At 48.8% G+C, this 16,032-nt stretch overlaps 1 long non-coding RNA gene across 1 annotated transcript in view; it reads right to left on the reverse strand.

Annotated features, from left to right (window-relative positions):
- Positions 1 to 14,175: 14,175 nt before the first annotated feature.
- The window catches only part of LOC143783350 (uncharacterized), a 43,947-nt gene continuing 42,090 nt past the window's right edge, over positions 14,176 to 16,032 (reverse strand). The window contains exons 2-3 of the long non-coding RNA XR_013217129.1: positions 14,783 to 14,812; positions 14,176 to 14,464 (exon numbers count right to left, since the gene is read on the reverse strand). This is a non-coding gene — a long non-coding RNA (uncharacterized LOC143783350). The remainder of the gene's footprint in view (positions 14,465 to 14,782; positions 14,813 to 16,032) is intronic.

Consider the following 16,032-nt stretch of genomic DNA (forward strand, 5'->3'; position numbering starts at 1 on the left):
GGTTTGAAGGAGAGATCAGCGTCAAGGATTACCCCGAGGCAGCGAGCTTGTGGGACTGGGGAGAGTGGGCAGCCATTTACTGTAATGGTTAGGTTCGTTGGGGGAGTCGCGTGAGATGGGGGAAAGATGATGAATTCTGTTTTGTCCATGTTAAGTTTCAGAAATCTAGCAGAGAAGAAGGATGAAATAGTGGACAGACATTGAGGGATTCTGGTTAGTAGGGAGGTGATATCTAGTCCAGAAATGTAGATCTGTGTGTCATCAGCATAGAGGTGATACTGAAAGCCATGAGATTCTATGAGCTGTCCCAGGCCAAAGGTGTAAGTGGAGAAGAGCAGGGGCCCTAGGACTGGACCTTGCAGGACTCTGACAGATGGGGGGCGAGGTGAGGAGGTGGTGTGTGAGTGGGAGACGCTGAATGTCCGGGCTGTTAGGTATGATGAGATCCAGGATAGGGCCAAGTCTGTGATGCCAAGGGATGAGAGGGTCTGTAATAATAGGGAATGGTCCACTGTGTCAAAGGCAGCCGACAGGTTGAGGAGGAGGAGGACAGAGTAGTGTTGCTTGCTCTTGGCGGTTAAGAGGTCGTTGGTGACCTTAGTTAGGGCAGTTTCAGTGGAATGGTGTGACCGGAAGCCAGATTGTAAGCGGTTAAAGAGGGAGCAAGAAGAGAGATGGGAGGACAGTTCAAGGTAGACGTGTTGTTCCAGTAGTTTGGAGGCATAGGGGAGAAGTGATATAGGGCGATAGCTAGATACAGAGGATGGGCCAAGAGAGGGCTTTTTGAGGATAGGTGTGATTGAGGCATGTTTAAAGCTTGAGGGGAAAACACCAGTTGTTAGTGATAGGTTGAAGAGATGGGTTAGGGTTGGGATGAAGACTGGTGAGGTTTGGGATGAGGTGGGATAGGAGCGGGTCAAGTGCACAGTGTAACAACTCTGCTGGCATCACGGCATGGCCTCGCATCTCTCACACTATCTTACCCACTGCTCCAGGTCATGATGTGGTTTCTGTTTCATGCCAGCTCCATGTTCTGTGTCTCTGCTCTCTGCATGCTTCATGGCTCTGTGTATAGAGGGGCGACGCCTGAACTCTCTGGTTCTTATAGGAATCAGGTGCATCTGTCCAATCTGTTCCTGACCAATTGCCAGGAGACCTCCAGTATTTAGTGCTGCTCCACCCAGTGGTCTGGGCCTGTGCAATGTGTTTGCTCAGTTAGTGTCTAGCTGCTGAGTTTGCCAGGCCTTGCTCTATGTTACTCCCTCGCTGGAGGCTCTACTCTGTATTTTTGCCTTGGTCTTGTTGTCCGCCCTCCAGGAGGCAGAATATCCTGGTCCCTGTGTCTTTGTCCTTGTGTCTTGTTCCATGGCCTTGTCTGTACTTAGTCTTATCTCCGTCTCCTTGACTGTGGCTTCCTTCCCTGCTGTGTCTTTCCTTGTGTTCTCAGTCTGCTTATGCTCTGCACTCTTGCAGCTCTGCCTGCTCTGTACCTTTGTGGCTTTTACCTCTGATCCGCACTCCTGCGGTTCTGCTCCGTTCATCTCTGCTCCGCTCCCGTTGCTGTAAGAATCTCTTTCTGCAGCTCCTCTCTGCATTCCTTGTGGTTCTGCTCTGTTCATCTCTGCTCCGCTCCCGTTGCTGTAAGAATCTCTTTCTGCAGCTTCTCTCCGCATTCCTTGCGGTTCTGCTCCGTTCATCTCTGCTCCGCTCCCGTTGCTGTAAGAATCTCTTGCTGCAGCTCCTCTCCGCATTCCTTGTGGTTCTGCTCCGTTCATCTCTGCTCCGCTCCCGTGCTGTAAGAATCTCTTGCTGCAGCTCTTCTCCACATTCCTTGTGGTTCTGCTCTGCTTTGCTTTTATTGCTGCGCTATCTCTTGCTGCTCTACTGCTCCTATCCGCAGCCTTGCGGTTCTCTTCCAGTGTGAACAGGCCCCAACCAGTTTCTCCATACTACATATCCGTTCCTGCACCTCCAGTGTGAACAGGTCCCTACCTGGTTCTTCATACACCACATCAACCTGTCCTGTGTTCTCTGCCGTGCCTGCCAATCCAGTATTCCTGCCAGTCCTGCCATACCTTCCAGTCCTGTGTTTCCTGCCAGTCCTGTTTCCTGCCATCCCTGCCAGTCCTGTGTTCCTGCCAGCCCTGTGTTCTCTGCCGTGTCTCTGCCAAGCCCTGTGTCTCAGCCGTGCCAGCCTACTGTGTCTCAGCCGTGCTCTTCTGCCAGTCCTGCCTGATGCCCGCACCAATCCTGGTGTCCCTGTCAAGTGGGCTCAGCAGCCACAGCCAGACACCACCCTGGAGTAGCACCTGGCAGCTGCCTGCTGCACAAGCCTGACCTCACCATCAGAGGCTCCAGTGAAAACCAAGGCAGCTGTCATAGTCACGCCCCTTCCAGGGTAGTCTGGTTTGTGGCACAGTGGGGCCACAAACCCTCCGAGCTCATGCCTACCAGTCAGGGCGTGAGCGTAACACACAGGTGGTGAGATGCGATCTTGAGAGTAGAGTGGAGAGTTGATCTGTAATGGTGGAGAAGTTGGTTTTGGAGGTGGAGGGCTGGGAAGACGGGAGGAAGGGCTCTGGGGCTTGTTGACCAAAACTGTCTCTGATGTTATCAATCTTCTGCTTGAAAAATGAGGCAAAGTCTTCAGCGGAGATAAGTGGGGAGGGAGGAGGTGCTGGGGGACGGAGGAGAGAATTGAAAGTGTTGAATAACTGTTTAGGGTTGTGAGACAGGGAGGATATGAGAGATGAGAAGTAGGTTTGTTTAGCTGTGGCGAGTGTGGTCTTGAAAGTAGTGAGGGACTGTTTGAATGCGATGAAGTGGTCGTTGGAGTGGGATCTTTTCCATCTGCGCTCAGCAGCCCTGGAAGCTCGCCTCAGTTCTTTGGTCAGGCTGGTGTGCCAGGGCTGTCTGTTGATTTTGCGAGCTTTGGTATGTGTAAGTGGGGCAGCAGATTCCAAAGCTACAGCTATTGTGGTGTTATATAGAGCGGCAGCGTCATCCGCATTGTGTATGGAACTTATGTCTGTGAGAGGGAGGAGGGATTCAGAGAATGAATGTAGGTCAAGATGTTTAAGATTTCTGCGAGGGTGTGCAAGTTTGTGGGGTGGGGATTGTAGACATGGAGTGGAGAGGAAAGAGAAGGTTGTGGTCAGAGAGAGGAAGAGGTGAGTTAGAGAGGTTAGATAGGGAGCAGAGGCGGGTGAAGATGAGGTCCAGTGTGTGACCATCTTTGTGAGTGGCTGCAGAAGACCATTGAATGAGGCCGAAGGAGGAAGTGAGAGATAGAAGTTTAGTGGCAGCTGAGAGGGAAGTGTCAATGGGGATGTTGAAATCGCCCATGATGATAGTGGGGATGTCTGCAGAAAGGAAATGAAGTAGCCAGGTGGTGAAGTGGTCAAAGAAGGTGGTGGCTGGCCCTGGGGGGCGGTAAATGGCAGCCAGTTGGAGGTTGGAGGGGGAATAGATGCGCACAGAGTGCACCTCAAAGGAAGGGAGGGTAACAGAGGGTAGCAGTGGGATTGGGGTGAAGGAGCAGTTATCTGACAGGAGAAAACCAACTCCTCCACCATGCTTGCTGTTGGGGCGGGGTGTGTGAGAAAGGTGGAAGCCACCGTAAGAGAGTGCAGCTGGGGAGGCTGTGTCAGAAGGGGTGAGCCAGGTTTTGGTGATGGCGAGGAAGGAAAGTTTGGTAGAAACAAAAAGATCATGGATGTAGGAAAGCTTGTTACAGACAGAGCGAGCGTTCCACAGGGCTCCTGTTAGTGGGACTGGGGAAGTGGGGGCTGGGCGAATGGGTATAAGGTTAGAGAGGTTACGGAAGTTTGTGATGGAGCGTGGATGGGAGGTAGAAACGACTGTGGGAATGTGGTGAGGAGGACCAGGATTTGGAGAGATATCACCAGCAGTGAGAAGGAGCAGAGAAAGTGTTAGCAGGTGGGAGCAGGAGAGGGCATGAGGGGGCTGCCTGTGCTTGGAGACAGATGACTGTATGTTAAGGAACAGTTCTGAGGAGGAGGTGAGATGGATGGGGAGGATTGAAGAGGAGATGAACAGTTTCTTACTTGGTGTAGGGATTAGGGGAGGTAGCATAAAGTGAAAGATTATAGGGGTAAAAGTGAAAACAAACTGAAACATTGTTTGCAGTGACAGGCCAGTTACCTTCAGTTCCCTTCAGGTCAGGGGCGGATTATCAGAGGGTCAATATGGGCGGTAGCCCAGGGCCCAGTGGCTTGGGGGGGGCCCTGGGCCACCGCAGATTGACCCTCTGATAATCCGCCAGAGTGTGACTGAATGCCCGGCCCGCCGGCATTTATGTGCCCTGCCCCCCGGACCCGGTGGGCAGAGAGAGGAGGCCGCATCGGGCCCCTTCTCATCTGCTCACCGGGTCCCTTCCGGCGCTGAGGCGCTTTCCTATTGAGGTGCTTGCGCGCGCCCGCACCTCAATAGTTAACAACAGCTGCCAGCCAGCCAATTGGAGGCTGGCAGCTGAAGTCGGCCGCAGCTCACACGTCGCCGGCGTCTGACGTCATTGTCAGTCACCGGCGAGTGTGCGCTGCTGGAGGGAGCTCGCCGCGTGGAGCGCTGGTAAGGTGAGGAGACTGTTTTTTTGGTTTTTTTCGTTTTTTTTTTTATAAGCTAACGGTGGACTGTGGACACATTGGGGGCAATGCTGTAGACACTGGGGCAATGCTGGAGACACTGGGGCAGATTGCTGGAGACACTGGGGCAGATTGCTGGACACACTGGGGCAGATTGCTGGAGACACTAGGGCAATGCTGGAGACACTGGGGCAGATTGCTGGAGACACTGGGGCAATGTTGGAGGACACACTGGGACAGATTGCTGTAGACACTGGGGCAATGCTGGAGACACTGGGGCAGATTGCTGGACACACTGGGGGCAATGCTGGAGACACTGCGACAGATTGCTGGAGACACTGGGGCAGATTGCTGGAGACACTGGGGCAGATTGCTGTAGACACTGGGGCAGATTGCTGGAGACACTGGGGGCAATGCTGGAGACACTGGGACAGATTGCTGGAGACACTGGGGCAGATTGCTGTAGACACTGGGGCAGATTGCTGGAGACACTGGGGCAGATTGCTGTAGACACTGGGGCAGATTGCTGGAGACACTGGAGGCAATGCTGGAGACACTGGGACAGATTGCTGGAGACACTGGGGCAGATTGCTGGAGACACTGGGGGCAATGCTGGAGACACTGGGACAGATTGCTGGAGACACTGGGGCAGATTGCTGTAGACACTGGGGCAGATTGCTGTAGACACTGGGGCAGATTGCTGGAGACACTGGGGCAGATTGCTGGAGACACTGGGGCAGATTGCTGGAGACACTGCGGCAATGCTGGAGACACTGCGGCAATGCTGGAGACACTGGGGCAGATTGCTGTAGACACTGGGGCAGATTGCTGTAGACACTGAGGCAGATTGCTGTAGACACTGGGGCAGATTGCTGTAGACACTGGGGCAGATTGCTGGAGACACTGGGGCAATGCTGGAGACACTGGGGCAATGCTGGAGACACTGGGGCAGATTGCTGGACACACTGGGGCAATGCTCGAGGACACACTGGGGCAGATTGCTGGACACACTGGGGCAATGCTGGAGGACACACTGGGGCAGATTGCTGGAGACACTGGGGCAATGCTGGAGGACACACTGGGGCAGATTGCTGGAGACACTGGGGCAATGCTAGAGAAACTGGGGCGGATTGCTGGACATACTGGGGCAGATTGCTGGACACACTGGGGGTAATATGCTGGAGACAATGGGGCAGATTGCTGCACACACTGGGGGCAATGCTGGACAATTGGACATACTGGGGCAGATTGCAGGACACACTGGTGGTAATATGCTGGACACACTGGGGCAATATGCTGGACATACTGGGGCAGATTGTTGAACACACTGTCTGGGGGCAATATGCTGGAGTCAGACACTGGGGCAGATTGCTGGAGACACTGGGGCAGATTGCTGGAGACACTGCGGCAATGCTGGAGACACTGCGGCAATGCTGGAGACACTGGGGCAGATTGCTGTAGACACTGGGGCAGATTGCTGTAGACACTGAGGCAGATTGCTGTAGACACTGGGGCAGATTGCTGTAGACACTGGGGCAGATTGCTGGAGACACTGGGGCAATGCTGGAGACACTGGGGCAATGCTGGAGACACTGGGGCAGATTGCTGGACACACTGGGGCAATGCTCGAGGACACACTGGGGCAGATTGCTGGACACACTGGGGCAATGCTGGAGGACACACTGGGGCAGATTGCTGGAGACACTGGGGCAATGCTGGAGGACACACTGGGGCAGATTGCTGGAGACACTGGGGCAATGCTAGAGAAACTGGGGCGGATTGCTGGACATACTGGGGCAGATTGCTGGACACACTGGGGGTAATATGCTGGAGACAATGGGGCAGATTGCTGCACACACTGGGGGCAATGCTGGACAATTGGACATACTGGGGCAGATTGCAGGACACACTGGTGGTAATATGCTGGACACACTGGGGCAATATGCTGGACATACTGGGGCAGATTGTTGAACACACTGTCTGGGGGCAATATGCTGGAGTCAGACAGTGGGGCAGATTGCTGGAGACACTGTCTGGGGGCAATGCTGGACACACTGGGGCAGATTGCTGGTTACTGGGGCAATATGCTGGACATACTGGGGCAGATTGCTGGACACACTGGGGGTAATATGCTGGACACACTGGGGCAGATTGCTGGACACACTGGGGGCAGGACTGGAGGCATGGGCAGAATGAAAGACATGGGGCAGGATTGGATCATGGGGCAGGAGAATACGATGGAGACAGATGGGGCAGGATGGGGAGATCACATGGGGTAGAATGGATACTCATGAGTGCAGGATGGGAGAACATATGGCAGGAGCCAGGAATGAGACACACGGGGCCAGGGTGGGGAATATTATTACCATAGGGGCTAATTAAGGGATATTATTACTGCAGTGATGTATTTATTTTATTTTTTGAGTATACTGTTTTAAATGGGGGGGCGGTCCTGTTACTGTGCAGAGTGACTCTATATCGCCTTTTTTTCTCCTTGTGTAATGTAGAAGTTGTGAAAAATTAAGTAATGTGTTCTGCAAGCAGAGCTCGAGATAACTGTGTTATTTCCTGCAGAAACGAGTCCTGGCTGGAAGAAATGATGGCGGTCTGTGCTGGATGAAAGATGAATGACTTCACCTAGAGACGTCATTGGTGAGTCAGTGTTACCTATACATTGACACTATACACTATACTATATACAGAGGTCCTGTGTACAATGTCACCAGTGATCACTGTATTACCTATACACTATATACAGAGCTCCTGTGTATAATGTCACCAGTGATCTCTGTATTACCTCTACACAGACACTGCATACTAGATCTCCTGTGAATACTGGCACTTATGGTGATAGTATTGTGTGTTTTTTTTATTATTACTGATCAGTATTGTAGTATTCAGTCACTATGTGGTGGTAATATGTGGTCTGGAAATGGTGTTGTGGTATTTGTCCCTTGAATGTGCTATTTGGTCACCAAGTGGTGGTAATATGTGGTCTTGACATGGTGCGGTGGTATTTGTTCCTTGTATGTGATATTATTGGTCAAAATATACCTAAATTATATTGCAGATTTTAACAAATATTTAATAGGTTACAGTAGAGTAGGGCCCGGCCATTTTTCTGGAATAATCTGGTTCGGGTGTAATATGACCCCCCCCCCCCGTCACATGACCCCCCCCTGTCTCATGACCCCCGTCACCACATGACCCCCGTCACATGACTCCCCGTCACATGACCCCCCGACACATGACCCCCCGACACATGACCGGGGGGGGCCCACAGTGTCTGAACAGCCCGGGGCCCTGGCTACCCTTAATCCACCCCTGCTTCAGGTTCAATTCAGGTTTTAATTCTAATGTAATCCACACTTTTAGAACACACTTCTAGAAATCACACTGCATATATGTACAGCTGGTATAACCTGGGCTTCTCCTGTATATAATTATATATGTACAGCTGGTATAACCTGGGCTTCTCCTGTATATAATTATATATGTACAGCTGGTATAACCTGGGCATCTCCTGTATATAATTATATATGTACAGCTGGTATAACCTGGGCTTCTCCTGTATATAATTATATATGTACAGCTGGTATAACCTGGGCTTCTCCTGTATATAATTATATATGTACAGCTGGTATAACCTGGGCATCTCCTGAATATGATTATATATGTACAGCCAGTATAACCTGGGCATCTCCTGTATATAATTATATATGTACCAAAAATAGAGCATGAACCGCACCTCCAAAACTCATACATTGATCTAATTCTGCAAGGCATTATTTTATATAACAACATGAAGTTCTTAGTTTAACATTCTGATCAGAGTGTATGAAGCCCACTGCCATGTCACGGCAAACCTTGAAGTGGGTCCTACCGCCATCCGCCACAGCGGCAATGCACCAGCAGTGCAGTCAGCCTGGTGCCCCCCATGCTGCAAGACTGAGTCCCCATGACTCCAGACCGCGCCCCCCACCAGCACAAATCCACAGCAACAATGGCCGCCACACATTACTCACACCAAATGTAAGGAGCACTGAAACTCACCTTCCTCCAGCTCTTCAGTGAGAGCAAAAATGGGCTAGACCCCTGTACAGTCACCTGCTAATTAAAATCACCTGTGCCAAATGGGATGAGTACTGGTCCAAGAAAGGGAAAATAACATGCTTTGCACCAAAAAAAGAGCATGAACCGCACCTCCAAAAATCATACGTTGATCTAAAGCCGCTAGGCTAATCTTGCCATGTGCTGCTACCATCTTGCGCCCCCATTCTGTCATGTGCTGCTACCATCAAATGCCCCCATCCTGTCATGTGCTGCTCCCATCCTGCACCCCCATCCTGTCATGAGCTGCTCCCATCCTGCACCCCCATCCTGTCATGTGCTGCTCCCATCCTGTGCCCCCATCCTGTCATGTGCTGCTCCCATCCTGTGCCCCATCCTGTCATGTGCTGCACCCACCCTGCGCCCCCATCCTGTCATGTGCTGCTTCCATCCTGCCATGTGCTGCTGCCATCCTGCATCCCCATTCTGTAATGTGCTGCACCCATCCTGCATCCCCATCTTGTCATGTCCTGCTCCTATCCTGCTCCCCCATTCTGTCATGTGCTGCTCCCATCTTGCGCCCCCATCTTGTCATGTGCTGCTCCAATCTTGTGCCCTCATCTTGTCATGTGCTTCTCCCATCTTGCGCCCCCATCTTGTCATGTGCTGCCCCCCATCCTGCGCCCCCATTTTGTCATGTGCAGTAAAAAGTCAATGTCTTGCTGCGCTGACGTATTTTCTATATATATTCAGTAGAAAGTGGCTGGATTGCTTCGTTGACGTATTTTATATATAGATTCAGTATAAAAATGGCGCCGGAAAGCGCAGATGCCGATTCTGGCACCACATCCCTCCTGGGCCACAACCCTCAACCACGGATGCGTAACTTACAAAATGGCGCCTGAAGTGCGCTATACACATGCACCATTTTCGACGGAGGATTCATGTCCCGGCCTCCGGCCCGAAGAGACCCTGCGGCAATACCGGATACGTACCGTATATACCCGAATATAAGCCGACCCCCTAATTTTGCCACAAAAAACTGGGAAAACTTAGTGACTCGAGTATAAGCCTAGGGTGGGAAATGCAGCAGCTACTGGTAAATATCAAAAGTAAAAATAGATACCAATAAAAGTAAAATTGATTGAGACATCAGTAGGTTAAATGTTTTTGAATATCCTTATTGAATCAGGAGCCCCATATAATGCTCCATACAGTTCATGATGGCCCCATAAGATGCTCCATACAAAATACGCCCCATATAATGCTGCACAAAGGGTAATGATGGGCCCCATAAGATGCTCCATATTAAAATATGCCCCATATAATGCTGCACAAAGGGTAATGATGGCCCCATAAGATGCTCCATAGAATAATATGCCCCATATGCTGCTCCATGAAGGTTGATGGCCCCATAAGATGCTCCATAGCATAATATTCACCGTATGCTGCTCCATGAAGGTTGATGGCCCCTATAAGATGCTCCATAGCATAATATGCTGCTGTTGCGATTTAAAAAAAAATGACACACTCATCTCTCGTCACTGGATGCCGAGTGGCGGGGACCTGAGCAGGCGGGGACACCGGCGCGCTATGGGGGTCAGGTGCCGGAGTCGCTGATGGCTCAGGCCCCCGGCACTTGCGATATTCACCTGTGCCCGTTCCACCACCGTGTGCCGCTCCGTCTTCCGCGTCCTCTGCAGTGACTGTTCAGGCAGAGGGCACGCACTAACCCAGGTCATTGCGCCCTCTGACCTGAACGTCACAGCCAGAGGATGCAGAAGACAGAACCCGGTGGTGGAACGGGGACAGGTGAATATAGCATGGCTCACCCTCCCCGGTCATACTCACCCCCTCCTGGCACGTCTCCGCTTCTCCGTTGGAGATTGCGATATGTGTTCAGTGCTGATGCATACTGCGATCTCCTGGGCCACAATCCTCATCCCCGATGCGTCACTCTGTGGGGTCCAGACTGTGAAGGCGCATCACGCTTGCTCAATGTATAAAGCCTTCGGACAGAGTGATGCTCCCAGCGTTCTATTATAGATGTACAACTGATATAACCTGGGATTCTGTGCTGGGGAAGAGGTGTTGTCTCTGCTCTACGTGTTGGACCTTCACCTTTGTGAGGTCCTCGGACCTCTGTGATTTAGGGGGGTGTATTGGGCCAGTGGTTAGAGCAGATTTTATGGTTGTCTCCTCCGGACGCCGCTGTCTTTGTGAATATGGACTGTGAATTATCAGTCAGAGAGCAACAAAGGCCAGAGGCGACTGTGGAAGAGTGACCCTGGAGGAATGGACCTCCACTCTGCATGGAGCCGCCGCCACCAGGAGGCAAGAATTCTAAATTCTAGGAATTTAGGACCTGAGAATGACGTCCGCGGCTTGTGATTGGTCGCGTGGCGGTCACATGGGCCGTCGCGACCAATCACAAAGCCGTGACGTCACGGAAGGCCCTGGACGCGCTCATTTTAACCAAAGCAGGCCGCCGGTTCCCTCGGTAAGTTGCAGGGGCCGCCGGACAGGTGAGTATATCAATATTTTTTATTTTAATTCTTTATTTTACACTTAAATATGGATCCCAGGGCCTGAAGGAGAGTTTCCTCTCCTTCAGACCCTGGGAACCATAGTATCCCATTGCAGTGCATTGGGTTTCGTGTTTCGGCCGACCCCGACCTCGACTTTTTTATAGGATCGGCCGATTTCACTCGACCCGACTTTTGAGAAAGTGGGTTTCGTGAAACCCGACCCGATCCTATAAAAGTTAAGGTTGCTCAACCCTAGTGAACAGACAAAGATCAAAGGTGCAAGAACAGCCAATCCCGTATCTCATGATGTCACTATGGCCGGTCCCGTATCCCATAATGACTTTCCCTGACGAAGCTGCTTTTCAGCAGCGATACGTGTGGGACCTTCCCACACCCCACATTTTGGCCCTGACGTGTGGGTGTTTTGTGGACTATTTTCCTTGCTGCCTTTACTTTTCAGCATTGCACAGCGTTTCCTGCTCTCTCTGTGATCCACATTTTTTGTCAGATACATGACCGGGCTCCAGGTTGTATTTATTGCCTGTTTTACTTGAGCTTCTCTCCACTCTCTGTGGTTCCCAGGGTTTAATTGCCGGCTCGTACTTTGCGAGATGTAACTCATCAGCAGCATTCCTTTCACCCTTTCAGGGCCACTAGCATATTGTATATGTGATTGTATATGTGTACACGCTACATGCCCTTTACATTTGCTTTCATTTAGGACACATATAGGGACGCCTATAGTGTGTGTGCGTGCGTGTGCGTGCGTGTGTGTATGTGTATATATATGTGTATGTGTATATATATATATATGTGTGTGTGTGTGTGCATGTGTATATATATATGTGTATGTGTATATGTGTGTGCATGTGTATATATATGTGCGTGTGCGTGCGTGTGTGTGTGTGCGTGTGTGTGCATGCGTGTGTGTGTGTGTGCTATTTAGAGGGCTTGGTCTGTGCAGTTCTGTTATAAACATTCATGTTGGTATACCTCATAATGTATTTCTTGTGAACGAGGTGTTTATTAGTACAGTATATTTAGCGTGTTTTTTGCAGATTTCCTGCATAGGCTGTTATATTGGGGTGTTGTGTACTTTGTTACACTTTTTTAATTGATTTTATATTTGCATGGTGTTTTTGCTTGTAATAAAATGTATTCTATATTTTGCTATATCCTTTGTAGTAGGTGTGCACGTTCTTTTTGGCTCTTTTTCTTCTTTGATCATATTTGCTGTTTCCATGCCTAATGTAGCACCCTGTTACTTCATTATATACTTGCCTATATTCTAGTGGTGCACCCGCCATTATTCTTATTTTCAGTATCCCATTATGTCATCACTATGGTCGGTCCAGTATTCCATGATGTCGTTATGCGATCATTATGGCCGCTCCCATGATGTCGTCTCTACATCTGGTCGCGTATCCAGTGATGTAGAAACTACTGCTGGTCCTGTATCCTGTGATGTCTTCACTATATCCGATCCCACATACCGTGATGTTGTCACTATGGCCGGCTCCTATCACATGAAGTTGTCACTACAGCCAGTCCCGTATCCCGCACTGTCGTTACTGCTGGTCCTGTGTCCCATAATGTCATCACTATGCCCGGTCCTGTATCCCGTGAAGTCATCACTATGACCGGTGCCTTATCCCATGATGTCACTATGGCCGGTTCAGTATTCTATGATGTCACTACTACTGCTGGTCCAGTGTCTTGTAATGCCATCATTACGCCTGGTTCCATATTCCGTGATCCGTCATCACTACAGCCGGTCCCGTATCCCATGATGTCATCACTATGGCTGGTCCCGGATCCCTGGATGTCGTTCTGCGGTCACTACGTATGGTCCTGTATCTCGTGATGTCGTTATGTGGTCTCTGTTTGGCCCCGCGATGTCGCTACACTGTAACTATGGCCAGTCCAGTATCCCGTGATGTCATTACGTGGTCACTACAGGCGGTCCCACATCTTGTGATGTCGTTCTGCAGTCAGTCCTGTATAGAGTCATTCCATATCAAGTGATCCAATGTGCTGCGGAATGTTAGTGCTATATAAAAATAAAGATTATTATTATTATTATCATTATTATTAATAAATATGATTTTTTTTTACCGGACATTTTTAGATTTTATTTATTTTTATGAAGTACAACTTTAGTTAGTTACAAATTAAAATATTTGAAATTTTTCTTCATCAGGTAATTTTTTACAGACTTCTAAAATTTTGAAAAAGCACGAATTTTGGCCTGGTATGGATTTACATTTTGTATCATATCTCGGGCTAGAATTAAGATAAAGAGGTGGGAGGGGCATCATTTTTTTCAGAACGGTACTGGCTTTCATTTGATATGTTACAAGACTATCTTTATATCTTGTTTTGGAGAAATCAAATTCAAAATTTGATGCGCAATTGTGAAAAAAACGTATGTTTTAAAATTGTGAAAAAATGCATGTGTGTTACTTGTGTTCTTGTTTTTATTTGTACAGGGATTCAACTTGGGACCTATCAAATTTTTAAGCCTTGAATCATCTGATTTTATGTTTGTGTGAGTTTCTTCCTTTTTTCTTTTCAAATTACAACTTACTGAATTCAACATTTATATGTAACAATAAACACAAAAAACAAATACCGAAGTGCCAGAATAAATACATCTTATCATCATAACACAATTTGCTCTCAAAAGATAAAAGGTGATCACATCCTCCAGTGTGGTTTTCTAAATACAGTCTCATTTTAATTATATGTTACAAAAAAGATTAAAAGAACCAATATTTTTACCACCAATTTATACATGTAAAACTTTTTTCTATTATATCACTAAACATGTCATTTATAAAGTGTTTAAGAAGAATAGTCCAGTAGTGAAATCCTCGTTCTATAAAATATGAACTAAACAATAGTAGTTTTTACACTGGCCTTCTATCATCAATGTGTCCCTTCTAGTGGGTGAACTGTCATCTTGTCCATAAGCGCTCACTAGCAATGGCCGTTTCCTTTTGTGTCGGAGTATGTGCGGCTGTAATGGTGCTCGGCTCCACCTGAGTTATATCTGATTTTTGTTAACTTTTTGGTTAACTGTCTGGTTTTCTTGGATACACAAAGGACGGCGCTGGACCAGAAGGTGCAAAAAGTCCTTTCTACTTTTTCATTCTCACAATCTTTGCAGAGTCCAGTATCCGCCACCAGCGCCGATCATATTCACAGGTCATATAACCAGTTATGTCATCCATTGCCAATGTTGTGCCGCCTTCTACCACTTCATGGACTTCACTGCCTTTACTAAATGAAGAAATCCTTGTTTTTATTTCTGTCAGGCAGGCATCCAGATGGATGCGACATGCACCATGTGACATACAGCATACAGCATGCACCATGCGACATACAACATGCACCATACGGATGCGACATGCACCATGTGACATACAGCATGCACCATGCGACATGCGACATACAACATGCACCATACGGATGCGACATGCACCATGCGACATACAAATGTGGAATGTGACATACAACATGTAACATACAACATGCGACATGCAGCATACGAATGCCACATGCAACATACAATACATACATTATACAGTACATACTCACCATCACCTTGATCCCCAAAGCCATTGTCACCTGTAAAAAATATTAAAATAATTAATAAACAATATACTCCCGGATCCGCAGATATCCAATTAAAACAAGTGTCCCACAACGATCTCCCGTGGAGAGCTGCAGCATCAGCTGATGCGACCGCTCTCCAGGGGATCCAGGAATACAATGACGAAAGGTATCCTTCAGCAATGCATTCCTCTGCCCCTGTGAGAAAGTCCCTAGTCTCACTTGTGGCACTGCTGTGTGAGAAAATTCCCACGCAGCTTTGCCATAAAGTGAGACTCTGAACTGAAGTAACCTCTTCAGTGATGCACTACAGAAGCCAGAAGCCATTGTCTCCTGTCAGTGTGTCACTGGAGGTCTATAGAGCAGTGAAATCACCCGATGTCACTGTTCTATAGGGGAGATCGTCGTGGGACACTCGTTAATTGGACTATGGCAGACAGGTAGTATACGGTTGGTTTATTATTTTAAGTTTTTTGCAGGCGATCGAGTATGGTAAGTATGGTTAAATAAAGAATATTAAAATACTTTTTTCTGGCTGTGTCTTTATTTTTTAACCCTTTCACTACTATAGGATTAGTAATGGATAGGCGTCTTATTGAGGCCTCTCCATTATTAACCGGGATTAATGTCACCTTACAATAGCAAGGTAACATTAACCTCTTATTACCCCATATCCCACTGCTACAGGGGAGTGGGAAGAGCGGGGCTAAGTGCCGGAATTGATGCATCTTACAGATGTGCCATTTCTGGGGTGGCTGGGGGCTGGTATTTGTACCCGGGGGGGCCACATTTTTTGGGTGGGGGGGTTCCCCTAATTCAATAGCCAGTAAAGGCTACGCAGACAGCTTCGGGCTGATATTCATAGCCTAGTGAGGGGCCATGGGTATTACCCCCTTCCCAGACTACAAATATTGACCCCGGCCATCGGCTTTCCCCCTCTGGTGCAGAAAATTGCGCGGGAGCCCATGCCATTTTTTTTTAATTAAACATTAATTAATAAACATCGGCCTTGCTATTGCATATCTACTAGATGGTGGCCTGATTCTAACGCATCGGGTATTCTAGAATATGTATGTGCAGCGCCCCAGAGTCCTGGTCGTTGCAGTAGCATGGTTCAGCCACTAAGGGGGGCCATGCTGCGTTCGATGGCACGGAAGGAGTTCTCTGAGCAGGTATCACAGTCACCAATACATTTCACAGCTGGGCCTCCGGGGGGAGCTAAGGGTGCTATTCAT

This window comes from Ranitomeya variabilis, chromosome 6, assembly GCF_051348905.1.
Source record: "Ranitomeya variabilis isolate aRanVar5 chromosome 6, aRanVar5.hap1, whole genome shotgun sequence".
Classification (NCBI taxonomy): domain Eukaryota; kingdom Metazoa; phylum Chordata; class Amphibia; order Anura; family Dendrobatidae; genus Ranitomeya; species Ranitomeya variabilis.